The 13,365-nt window shown below is 44.9% G+C and overlaps 1 long non-coding RNA gene across 3 annotated transcripts in view; it reads left to right on the plus strand.

The window, feature by feature from the left end:
• The window catches only part of LOC115158205 (uncharacterized), a 45,010-nt gene extending 33,379 nt beyond the window's left edge, over positions 1 to 11,631 (plus strand). For all 3 annotated transcript variants that reach the window (XR_003868640.1, XR_003868639.1, XR_003868641.1), the window contains exon 5: positions 11,082 to 11,631. This is a non-coding gene — a long non-coding RNA (uncharacterized LOC115158205). The remainder of the gene's footprint in view (positions 1 to 11,081) is intronic.
• Positions 11,632 to 13,365: the final 1,734 nt, after the last annotated feature.

Genomic DNA, 13,365 nt, shown 5'->3' on the forward strand with positions numbered 1-13,365 from the left:
GAAGGGAGGCTGGGTACAGTACGTCTTGCTAGAGCTGGAGCTGTTACATAGAGGAGGGAGGATGCAGTTTGTGTGGGTGGGTCGGGGGGGGGGGTTCAAGATTTATTAGTCGTATGTACGGGAAACACATGGTATACACCGTCCAACGAAATGCTTACTTGCAGGTTCCTTCTCAACAATGCAGTGTGTGTGTGTGTGTGTGTGCAGACCGTTAGTTTGCAAAGTTGAAGGAGCACACACCTCTATCATTACACATACAGACATATAGGAGGGCAGACCACACACACACACACACACACACACACTCACACACACACACACACACACACACACACACACACACACACACACCACACACACACACACACACACACACACACACACACACACACACACACACTCTCTCTCTCTCTCTATCACTTCTTATTTGGCTTTGTCCTCTTCCATGCCAAAGACATGACATGGTAATTCAAACCCAAGCTGTAGATGTTTTATTTAATCAAGGTATGAATTGAGTGAGGTGGTATAATACTAGTTTTGTATCTTGGTGCTGCTAATTCCCAGAATAAGCATACATTAAATACAGAATTGTCTACCCATACATTTGATTTCTTTTTTAATAGCTCAAAATAGCGGTGATTGGATGTATTAATTTAAATCAGCATATCAGGCAGAAGAAGTATGAAGACATTTGGCTGATTTAAAGCATACTGTCACTTCAAACATAAAACATATACAATATCTATAGGACAAACCGTTCTAGCCACAGAACAAGAGTCATTCTCTTTCTATGCTTCTTGTATGGCTGTTTATAGATTCCTAGTTTTAGTTATATTGTAGGATATGAACTGTACACCACTTCACTGGTAGGGCTGGTGGTGGTGGTGTTAGTTGGCACATGCTTCATTTGTGTCAATGCAGCCTCGTCTCATGAAGCTTCCCTCACTGTGAGTACCCGCTGCTTTTATATGCTTAGATATTGATTGAATGTGTTCCACCCACAGAAGTAATAGTTGCTGAAAGCATTTATAGCCGTTGTTCAATTCTCCTAGACCTGCTTAGCATTTTTATTTTTTTTTACATTGCCCTACTTTCTAATTCAAATGAAAAATAATTCATTTGCATACATTCTGTGTTTAGTTCTTTTCAAACATCAATGACGAAATGTGATAAATAGGATGTTTGTTTTTTTCATGCTTTCATCCCAGGCATTTGGAAAGACACATATGTGCTGATTTGCGATAGGGTTTTATTTATTTTATAAAAGCAGAAATAAAAGCATACATTCAATAGGTTGTTACTTGTAGGTTATCAAGGTTATTTTCTTTTATTTTATTATCATTATTATTGTATTATTCAGAAGCTGCTATGAAATGTAGGATTTATTTCCCTTTTGAGACCTACTGAATATGTAAATTTTTATTACTATATAATTGCCAATTCTAGTTCCAGTGTATGCTTATTCTAAGCCTGTATCCTCATGATAATAATCTGATATTTTGGAGTGTTTTGTGATCATGTACTTAAGGGAGCTATTGTATCATTGAGCTGGCACATTTATTAACCTCAAACAAAATGGCCTGCATTTGTATATGTAGAGACCAGTCCTCAGCCATTAGTGAAGGACTAGGAGCACTTCCGTGAGAACAGTCTCTTAATCAGTATCATTGTAGACATCACTCCTCAGGCATCAGAGAAACTAGTGAACAACTTCCATGAGTTGCTTTAGTAACTCAGCACTGCTTCAACGCTCCAGTACGGAGAGCTGGCTGGCTTCTGATTACAGGCAGCAGAGGGAAAACAGGCAGGCATTTATCCAAGTCACTGATTATGTCATTTCAAAGGGCCCAAACACTCAGCCACACAGACAGCTCTGAGGGCAGAATTATGAAGCAGTAGGGAGTGGAATGGGGGGTGGGGGGGTTATGAAAGGGAAATTAAAATGGAGTGCTCTATGTGTGATTAAACTGGTAGCTTGGCTGGCAGAGGCCAAGCTCAAGTACAGGCCTGTGATTTGGACCATAATGAAAATGTGAGGGGCTGAGGCGGTGCTCTGAACCCCGCAACACAACACACACTGATCAGCACCAAACATACACACACCACAATTTAACACACACTGATCAGCACCAAACATACACACACACATAGTTTAACACACACTGATCAGCACCAAACATACACACACCACAGTTTAACACACACTGATCAGCACCAAACATACACACACACACACACACACACACACACACACACACACACACACACACACACACTGATCAGCACCAAACATACACACACCACAGCCTAACACACACTGATCAGCACCAAACATACACACACCACAGCTTAAAACACACCGATCAACACCAAACATACACACACACACACACAGATCAGCACCAAACACACCTTACAGCCCAACACTTTGCTTAACCTTTTACTGCAGTGGGCTAAATCAGGGTCACACAGAGTGTTTCTTGGTAGTCTTAAACAAATCTGCTTTGAAACTAAAGTTTACACCTCACACACATGGTTATGGGCTTAAAAAAAGAAGACATCTGTACCATGTCAGATATAGAGTTGAAATGTATTCAATGTTGAGTTTTCATCCCAATATTACACTTTATATACATTACAGAAGACTGAAATATAACAAAACCGTTTGACATAGAAACAATGGATTTTTGGCAGGTTTTTTGAAACAATGTTTATTAATGATTAAATTATGAAAAATATGAAGAACATTCCACCCATGAGGCCACTAGGTCATTTCACTGCAGGAAAGGGCTACCTCGAAACACTAGCCATCATCCGTAGAACACACAAAGCTCAACTCAACAAACAGTATCCACAAACTCTCCTCTCTATACTCGTTGGAAGAAAGGAGGAAGTTGAGAGGAGTGCGTTGTGGAGAAAGATAATGGGCTGAAACAACTGGTACTTCTGGTACTTCTGAAAATGTACCGATGGTGGTGTGATGGGAGGGTGAAACCTAAAGCCAAGGGGAAGAATAGTGTGAAAGAAAGGAGACATTTTTTTGTGGGTAAATAGAAAGAACCTGTTTGATGATTTCGCTGAACATATAGAGCCCCTCCACCTCCAAACCATCGGAGGCAGCAGAGATGGCGGTCACCGAGACACTCAGCCTACTGACAGCCAGTCACAATGTGCCACATCAATATTATATTTGACCATTTAGTCTCGGAGCAACCCCAAACAGGGGGATGGTAACCAAGCGTGGGAACGGGGTGAAAATGGGGATGGTAATCCAGTCAGGCAAATGGCTAGACTGCCCAGCTGCACTGACTTCCATTCAGGAGCAGGTGAAGAAAGACCATAAGGGTCAAGGTCAGAGGAGGGATGTCGTCTGCTGTGCAGACTGGCCTGTTTGGGTGCTGCATCAAATGTGTTTGCTTATTTTATAAGCTGCTACTTATTGCCTCCCGGGGACCCCTCCCCCCAGACCTCCACCTCCCCCAGTCTGGTAGAGACAGAGACAGAGCATGTCCCTTTTGGCTTGCCGTCTCGGTATACGTGGCTGGTCCACAATCAAACTAGGGTTGTCTACAGATTAGGATGCGGCTGTTTTAGTCGGTATTACTGCATTAGCAGACCCACACTGATGTCGGTTAACATATGATAATTGAATCTGAAAATAGGTGGTATTGTGAAAATTATTTTCATTCAGTTGACTGGATCTATTTTGGGGACCATTTTTTTGTAATGATCCTTAATGATCACATACTGTATTATGCCATGTTGGTAAGACAATCTGCATTTAATATCACTTTGAAATTTGAGAAATTACATTTGAAGCAGTATATCACTCAGAAAGGGTTAAATAATAAATAGCATTTATTAGAAATGTTCAGATACCCTATCATTGCATAATGGTGCATAAGTTGTGCAGCACCGTGCGTACAGTATCACTACCCTGCAGCAGTATAAACAATTATATCCCTTTAAGAGGAGGGACTTTATCTCATGAGATGTTTGTCAGAGAAAGTGGTTGACGGGGAACTGAAGACACGAGCGCCTAGCCACCCTGTGGTAGATACCATTATTCACACAGGCTTCTGCTTTATTCGCCGGACTGAAAGAGAGCCACTTCTCACCCATCACTTCATCAATAGACCTGTCCCCCTGTCCTTTCCTCTGGAGGAACCGTACCCCCTCCTCTCCTCTCCTCTCCTCCCCTATCCTTTCCTCCTCTCCCCGGCCCTAATCGTCTCAACTCACGCTGAAATCAAGCTTAGTAACGGCACGTTTGTCAGCCCCTCTCTCGTCCCCCCCACCATGCAAAGCTCCCTTTCTCCCGTCATTCTCTCACCTTGGTCTGCCACCCACCCTCCCACTGCTTAAATCCCTATCAGCATGTCAACAAAATGTCTGCTCAGCTGGGGTTGACTCACACACAATCTCACACATTGAGCTTCGTCCCTGCTGAACCCTTTCTCTCCCCACTCTCTCGTTCCCCCTCTCTCTCTCAAGTCCTTCTTATCCAGCATGGCAAGTTGTGCTGTATACCAAAACAGAAGATGCAGCCCGTTTGTTGTTTGCATGTTTTCTTGTATGATAAATGCTTAGCAGAACTATTAGTGAATAATATTGCTTTACGTTGATGTTCTGAGGTGAGTTGCGTAAAGTTCAGTGTCCAACTTTCTGATTCTAATAGAGACATAATATCCTTGCCAAGTATATTTCATCCATTCTACAAACATACTTACCCTTTTAATTGCCGGGGAAAAGATGTATAACTTGGAATGAAGTAGATTTGAACATAAAATTATTACATCACAAGAAATGGTTGTTTGACGTCACGATACGTTGGTATTATACTACTTTATACTACTAGTCTTTTCCGTTTACTCCAGTGGAGGCTGGTGGGAGGAGCTATTGGAGGACGGGCTCATTGTAATAGCTGGAATAGACTCTGTGGAATGGCATGGAAACCACGTTTGACTCCGTTCCATTTATTCCATTCCAGCCATTACAATGAGCCTGTCCTCCTATAGCTCCTCCCACCAGCCTCCACTGATTTACTCCTATAGGCCCCTCTTGTATTGGCATTGGTTCAGATCACAAAGATGTATATTCAGTCATATCAGCTAACATGAAGTTGATGCTGCTGCTTCTTGTTGTTATTCTTGAGGTAGCAGCCATTTTTGGCTTGCAAAGCTAGATGGCTGCCTATATTTGTTTATCAACGATGCGAGAGATATAGCAGTTGTGTCTCGTCAGATGTGTGTGCATGTGTGTGTGTATATATATATATATATATATATAACAGTTAGGTGATGGAGAGTGTGTGAGTTCTTCAGGGCTTATGCTGTATGCTGACGAAGGTCTAATTGTGTCTGTGGGTACATGTGTGTTCATATTGATGAGTGTTCCTTGTCCAATGTTGTCCCTCAGTATATCTTGCTGCAGAGTGCCCAGCTGGTGTCAGCCTCGCAGGCAGTAAAAGTGCCTTTGTTCAGTCTGTGTCTCTGTGCTATCGTGTGTCTGAGCTGTGCTTGCCTGTGCCCCTGTCTCCCCCATCTGCCACTGATGTCATTAGCGAAGAGGGAACATGGGCACATTGGGAGCCCGGCTTATTTGACAATCCCCATCAACTGCCTCCTCTTCCTCACTGCAATATAAAGCCTGCATCCTCACCTCACCTCACCTTTTTTTCTATTTCAATCATTGTGCTTTTTTTGCACGAGGACTTGGATGGTGCGTTCTCAGCAGTGGCCAGCCTCTGCCAACGTAGCACAATCTCTATGTAAATGTATTCAGATGAATGTGTTGCCCAAAGACCATCAGCTCGGCTGGCTGCATGGACCAGGCTGAGGCTGGGAGGAAGGTGTTTCCACAGTAGGCTAAAGCTGTCTGGGCTTGTGTTAGATTGCTGCTAGCATTAACAGCAATGAGGTGGACCCCTGCCAAAAAGACATAGAAACCCCTGTTAAACACTATGTTTATATTGGACTGTGATTTGCAAATGGGCCTTTGGTGTAGCAACCCTGTGTCACTCTGCTTTTCCATCAGGCACACAGCAGACTGCTACAGATAAAATCAAGGGGTCCTCACTCGGCGAGCGTAGGGAGACGGGGAGAGGGAGAGGAGGGAGGCGTGAGCATTTACATGTTTGTGGGGGCTCCTCTCTAGAGTGCAGTTTGGTATTCATATTGAGATATTCCTGAGTGCATCAACACATCTCACATACAGTACACATACACTTTCCCTCTCTGCTATGCTTGCTGTTCTCCCCATCATCTCTACCGTTGTGAACTTCACTGTGAGTCAGTTCATTGTTATTCATTTCACTGTTTTCCTGGCTGTCCTGTGAGACTGACTAAGACTCCGTTCAGCAGCCGTATTGTATAGGAGACAGGTCTGTTGTTTCCACTGAAGGATGACACATACTGCAGGTTGATGCTGGTGTTCCTATTATGTCTGCTGTACTGTAGGAGTTCCACAGTCCTGAGAGGACATGAGCCAGTGCTGACTGTATCACCGCTTGGCAAATGACTTGGGTTTGATAACACAGATACTGTAAACCTCATCCCCATGGTAATCAGAGGATCATTGTTGTATATATTTTTGTTACCTTTATTTTAACAGGGAGTCCCGTTGAGACCAAGGTCTCTATCACAAGGGAGCCCTGCATACATATAATTGACAAAATACAATATATTCAAAATGAAAACTACAAATATATTCAAGAAAAACAATCCCGTGACGTAAGAACCAGTACTATACGACGTAGCTGCTGGGGGATGTGCAATAGGTAGATGCGGGTGAAATGGAAATCCTAAAGTTGTACTATGAGGAAGTCCACTGAGAGTAGTTTGTTTTTGATCGTGGTTAAGAGAATAATCTTAACATATTTTTATACTTTCTTTCTAACTTTCTCGCTTACAACTTTACTTTCTTTTTTCACGCTCCTCTTTTGCCTCTTTCCTCTGTCCCCCTCACCCTCCTTCTGACACTTTCTCCCTATGGCTGTGGGGACATGGGCTGAAGTTTGCTTTGCTGAGTCCATAAAGAGGCATTTTAAAAAGCTGTGTTAAGAGAGGAACAATGGTTAAATGAGCCCCCCTCGGTGAGGGGCTGGTTCCCATGGGGACTCAGCATGGTGCTCTATTGGCCCAGCTCGCCCTGGCCCCCATTCACCACTCAGTCATGGTCCCTTATGGCGGAGGGAAAATCACACGATTCATGCGAAGTGTGATCCAATGACATGTATTTTTAATGAGGGCTTACGTCTTTGTTGGGATGGACTGGACAGACACACTACTCCAGGTTTCACCAGGTTTCTGTCAGTCAGGCCAGCCCAAACTCTCTCTCTACCCGTCTCTCTTCACTCTCTTGTTCACTCTCTCTATATTTCCTCTCTCCTCTCAGGCCCTCTGTGGCCTACCCGGACCAGAGACAAAGCTCCCACAGCCCAGGAGCAGCCTCAGAATAGCCTCAGTGAAAGGCTTTATGCTGCTCCTCTAAACCCACTGCTGGTAGTTACCATGATGATGTCATCAGACAACAGCACTTTCTGCTGCTACAACAGTTTTAACAATGAAAATATTGATATGCATAAAACAAAAATTGTAAGATTTGATCTAAATTGAATTTTGATACTTGAGGGAGTGAATACATTTACCGATCAACATTTTGAAATGAGACAACTTACACTACATGATTAAAGGTATGTGGACACCTGCTCGTCGAACATCTCATTCCAAAATCATTGTCATTAATATGGAGTTGGTTCCTCCTTTGCTACTATAACAGCCTCCACTCTTCTGGGAAGGCTTTCCAATAGATGTTGGAACATTTTCTGCTGGAACTTGCTTCCATTCAGCCACGAGCATTAGTGAGATTGGCACTGATATTGGGGGATTAGGCCTGGCTCACAGTCGGTGTTTCAATTCATCCCAAAGGTGTTCGATAGGGTTGAGGTCAGGGCTCTGTGCAGGCCAGTCAAGTTCTTCCACACCGATCTCGACAAATATTTCTGTATGGACCTCGCTTTGTGAATGGGGGCATTGTCATGCTGAAACAGGAAAGGGCCTTACCCAAACTGTTGCCACAAAGTTGGAAGCATAGAATCGTCTAGAACGTCATTGTTTGCTGTAGCGTTAAGATTTCCCTTCACTGGAACTAACCCGAACCATGAAAAACAGCCTCAGACCATTATTCCTCCTCCACCAAACTCTACAGTTGGCACTATGCATTCGGGCAGGTAGCGTTCTCCTGGCATCCGCCAAACCCAAATTAGTCTGTCGGACTGCCAGGTACTGAAGCGTGATTCATCACTCCAGAGAACGCATTTCCACTGCTCCAGAGTCCAATGGCGGCGAACTTTACATCACTCCAGCCGATGCTTGGCATTGCACATGGTGTCTAAGGCTTGTGTGCGGCTGCTCGGCCATGGAAACCCATTTCATGATGCTCCCGATGAACAGTTATTGTGCTGACGTTGCTTCCATAGGCAGTTTGGAACTTGGTAGTGAGTGTTGCAGCCGAGGACAGACGATTTTTACACGTTACACGCTTCAGCACTCGGCCGTCCCGTTCTGTGAGCTTGTGTGACCTACCACTTCGCGGCTGAGCCGTTGTTGCTCCTAGACGTTTCCACTTCACAATAACAGCACTTACAGTTGACTGGGGCAGCTCTAGCAGGGCAGAAATTTGACCAACTGACTTGTTGGAAATGTGGCATCCTATGACGGTGCCACGTTGAAAATCTCTGAGCAATTCAGTACAGGCCATTTTACTGACATGTTTGTCTATGGAGATTGCATGTCTGTGTGCTTGATTTTATACACCTGTCAGCAATGGGTATGTCTGAAATATCAGAATTTACTCATTTGAAGGGGTGTCCACATACTTTTGTATTTATAGTGTATACAGTATTGGTGTATTCTAGAGTATATCAGAGTATTTTCCAGTCTCATTTTCAGTTTTGGGCGTTTTTGTTGTAGGACCGTACATTCTCTTTCAGAGGCATCCCACCATGTATCCCAATTATGTGGACATTTCACATGTCATATGCTGTGTGTACATCTGGAGCAATATGTCATCCCTATCTGTGTGGCATGTCCATGGCTGAGAACAGTCGTTAAACTGTCTGACCACATCACCACACTCAACCATCATCTAGCCCTCGTCCACATTCAACAACCAGGCTCCCACCACAGGCCCAAGGCCAACAGCCCAGCTGCACTCACACACATCCAGCATATGCCACTCTCTCCATCTGCAGGGCCTTTTTTCACTGAGCCGGCTGCCTTTTTCTCAATGCACCCTTCTTCTCACGCGAGCCTCGCAACTAGCTTGTATTCATGTCTGTGGTGGGGATGCAGAATTAGTATGCAACAGAGCAGACAGGCCTTCTGTTCTAATGGGGCAGAGCAGAGCAGCAGTCTACCGGGGGGGTGAACAATACCTTCCCCCCTCCAGCCCCTCAACCCCGGCCTGTCCCAAACCTTAATGGGACATCAGACAGACAGGCTGCACTGAGCATGGAGCCCAGCAAGCCCCCCCATCCAGCTCTTCAGCCCTGGCCTGTCCCAAACCTTAATGGAACAACAGATAGACAGGCTGCATTGAGCATGGAGCCGAGCAAGCCCCCCCCCTTCTCCTATCTCCCCCAAAAATACACCCCCACCCCAACCCCAATAGCTCCATAGACGCACCCTCAGCCTCAGCCACCCAGGGCTATTGAGGGGGTCCTAGACACCCTCCACCCCTCAGCCAAACTATGCATAAATTAGGCTGGTGTCTCCGTGCAGTCAGCAGGTTGGGGTGCGCCACACCGGCTGTCTCCCAAGCTGGTCCCTCCAACACCCCCACACTGCCTCTCCTCCCTCTCCTCCCTCCCCTGCCCCCCTGTCTCTTCCTTCTCCCTCTCTCCCCTACCCCCACACCCCTGCCTCCCCTGCCACATATTTCCTCCCATGTCACCCCTGCCCCCATCTCCCCTTTCTCCCCAACCCCAGTGTCTCCTCTATAGCCTCCCCTGTATAATACCCTGATAAATCAGCCAGGCCTTCTGCTCCACCAGACCAGACCAGCTAGGTTATTGTTGATGTCTGTCTGGGATCTAGGATCTCCTGGTTGGGCTTTAATCACCGGCAGAGCCTCTTCTCCTCTCCAGACCCCCACAGATGTTCTGCTAATAAAAAGAGGTTTTGTGGTATTAACACCATAGGACTATTTTGGGTTGAGCTCAGCTCAGTTCCCTGTTAGTGCCTTGACCTTTTACTCGTTACGGGGAAGTTATTGGTTATTTGGTTATTTTATAAAGATACTCCGACAGGGTCTGGTGAGTTTGTGATATGATGTACTGTATCTGTTTGGTCCTCTGGTCTCTTGTTGTCATTATACAGAAAAACTATTTTTATACTGAAACTAGATATCTGGCAGTATGTTTCAATGGTGTTACATCAGCGTTACATCAGATCATTTATACCAAAGGTTAAGAGCCCATAGAGAACCCCCACATGCAGTCTCATCATAGAGCAGAATGATAATTAGATGACTGTCCCAGACTCAGCATCCTCCCTCCTCTGCGTTATGCAGCGTAAGCTATCGTGACATCAGTTTATGACCATGCAGGGACCAATGTCTAAGACGAGTGTGTGTGTGTTTGGGAGCAGGGATTTGGGTCATTGTGTTTGTGTCTGGATCCTATTCCCAGAGGTAATATTGGTCTGGGGGGGTTGGGGTGGCCGTCCCCCTATAGGCTGCAGGCGCTGGGGGTCAGCCGGTGTGCCCAGACAGGCCATACTCTGACCCCTGACTGTCTGCAAGCTCAGGGGTCACCATCAACGCTGATCCAAACGGCAAATAGACACACAGACACACACCCCCCCCCCCAAATGGTAGTAAACAACAACAACACCGCGTGGTTGGGGAGGGGAGGAGACAGAGATACATCACACAAGGCAGCGTTATCTAGGGCTAGGCTGACACTGCACGTGTGTACATGATCTAAGGGCAGATAGTTCTTCCTCGTCTTTAACCTGTCAGACCTTGTAGATCCTTTCATTGTCCCAATCAGCTTCTTCTGTTGTCTTGTGTCTTCTCAGATGCTGAGGTTCCAATGGAGATGCAGTGGAAGCATCAAGCATCATGTCCCGTGCAGACCAAACCAGACACACAGAGATGTAAAGCCGTCCACTGTTCGTGTAATAAAGGTCAATAGAAATACCCCACCAGAGTCAAGAGGATTCAGTTCTCCAATCTACTGATTATCACCAAATGTTTGTGTGGTCAGGTAAGTGGGAGTCTTAACAAGGGAAAGGCACATTTATAAGTGTAAAAAAAGTAATATATTTTTTTGAATAGTTTCATTAGGTCTTAATGAAAGATTTTGAAACCAATTTTAGGGGGATATTGGTTGAGATCCCAAGGGATCCTTTGCCCGTTTCTATTTCAGAGTAAAGCTTTTAAATGTAAAATCCTTGATTTGCTCAAGTCTTTGTATGTGTTTGCACTTCAGCTTCATTCCCTAACCTATAATTTTCATATCATTGATCGTAATAACTATTTTTTATGTCAAAAATTAAAGACTGCTACATGTTTCAGTGTCTTGTGGTACAAAATTAAAATAAAGTGAACTTAATTGAAAAAAGAAAAGCTGCCTCAGTAGTTTTATTTTTGTTTTTCCATTTAAATTAATCAAATGAAAGTTTATCAATGACCATACACTGCATATTGTAGGTACCGATGTAGGATTCTAATTTGAGGCAGTTTGCTACAGCAAGAAAATAATGCTGCAGCAACAGGAAATTATTATGTGGATTATAATTGAACACAACATTTTTGTAGGGGTTGATACATGTAATGTTAGGTCAAATCAAAGTGGAAACTACAAACTTTAGAAGCAGTGCAGGAAAATTCTCATCAACAAAAGAGTGATCAAATTAAGATCCTACATCTGTATACAATATAAAAGTGGGTAATTTCACACAGGAGGTCCAACATTTGAAACAGCTATTCAGATCATCTCAGAGTTATCCTGAAGGACCAGAAAGGAGACAGTTAAACCAAGTGGCCTACGTCTTTGGTGCCAATTAGGTCCCTGTGTATGAGAGCAAAGGGGGTGTGGAAGGAAGCTGCTGGAGCTGAAGAAGGAGCTACACATAGGCCTTGTTTTTTAGTGATCACGCCTCCTATTGTTTTCCCACAACAGCCGGTTCATGCGATGCCCCAAAACCCCCAGTGCGCTTCAGTGCTCTGGCTGAAATGGGCTCTCTGTTCCCTGCACTGGGCTGCCCGCCTAGCCCCTGCCTCGCCCTGACTGGTAATGACCTGAAATTAGGGCCAAGCCAGGAGGGGAGGCCCTGGGCCCTGGTCTGAAAGAAAGAAGGAGATTATCCCATTCTGCCCGGCCAGTCAGCAGTGGTGGTATTGACCAGGGCCCACCCAGGGAGGGTCCAGTGAGCCGTGAGATGGCCTGATATACATGCTTATTGAGCTGGACAGATTCCCTCACTCTCACCAGGGATAAACCCAACCGTACAAGACACTTTCTTAAACACTGCTCTGGAGATTATAGGAGTGACCCCCCCCCCTCCCTGGGTGGAAACACACACAAACTGAGCAGACCTCACCCTATCCTCTGTCCAGACTGCCATTGGGAGTTTGGCCAGGCTTCTCAATGTCGCTGTCCTGAGAGCCGAAAAGGGGTCATCAGACCAAACATCCTACAGTGGCCTAATGAAAAACACTCGGAAAGTATTCAGACCCCTTGCCTTTTTCCCCAAAAAATTACGTTACAGCCTTATTCTAAAATTGATTAAATTCATGTTGTTCCTCGTCAATCTACACACAATACCCCATAATGACAAAGCGAAAACAGGTTTTTAGAATGTTTTGCAAATGTATAAAAAAAGAAAAAACAGAAATACCTTATTTACACAACAATTCAGACCCTTTGCAATGAGACTCGAAATTGAGCTCAGGTCCATCCTGTTTCCATTGATCATCCTTGTTTCTACAACTTGGTAAATTCAATTGATTGGACATGATTTGGAAAGGCACACACCTGTCTATATAAAAGGTCCCACAGTTGACTGTGCATGTCAGTGCAAAAACCAAGCCGTGAGGTCAAAGGAATTGTCCATAGAGCTCTGAGACAGGATTGTGTCGAGGCACAGATCTGGGGAAGGGTACCAAAAAATGTCTGAAGGTCCCCAAGAACACAGGGGCCCCCATCATTCTTAAATGGAAGGAGTTTGTAACCATGAAGACTCTTCCTAGAGCTGGCTGCCCGGCCAAACTGAGCAATCGGGGGAGAAGGGCCTTGGTCAGGAAGGTGACCAAGAACCGATGGTCACTCTGACAGAGCTCCAGAGTTCCTCTGTGGAG

Source organism: Salmo trutta, chromosome 22 (assembly GCF_901001165.1).
Source record: "Salmo trutta chromosome 22, fSalTru1.1, whole genome shotgun sequence".
Classification (NCBI taxonomy): Eukaryota; Metazoa; Chordata; class Actinopteri; order Salmoniformes; family Salmonidae; genus Salmo; species Salmo trutta.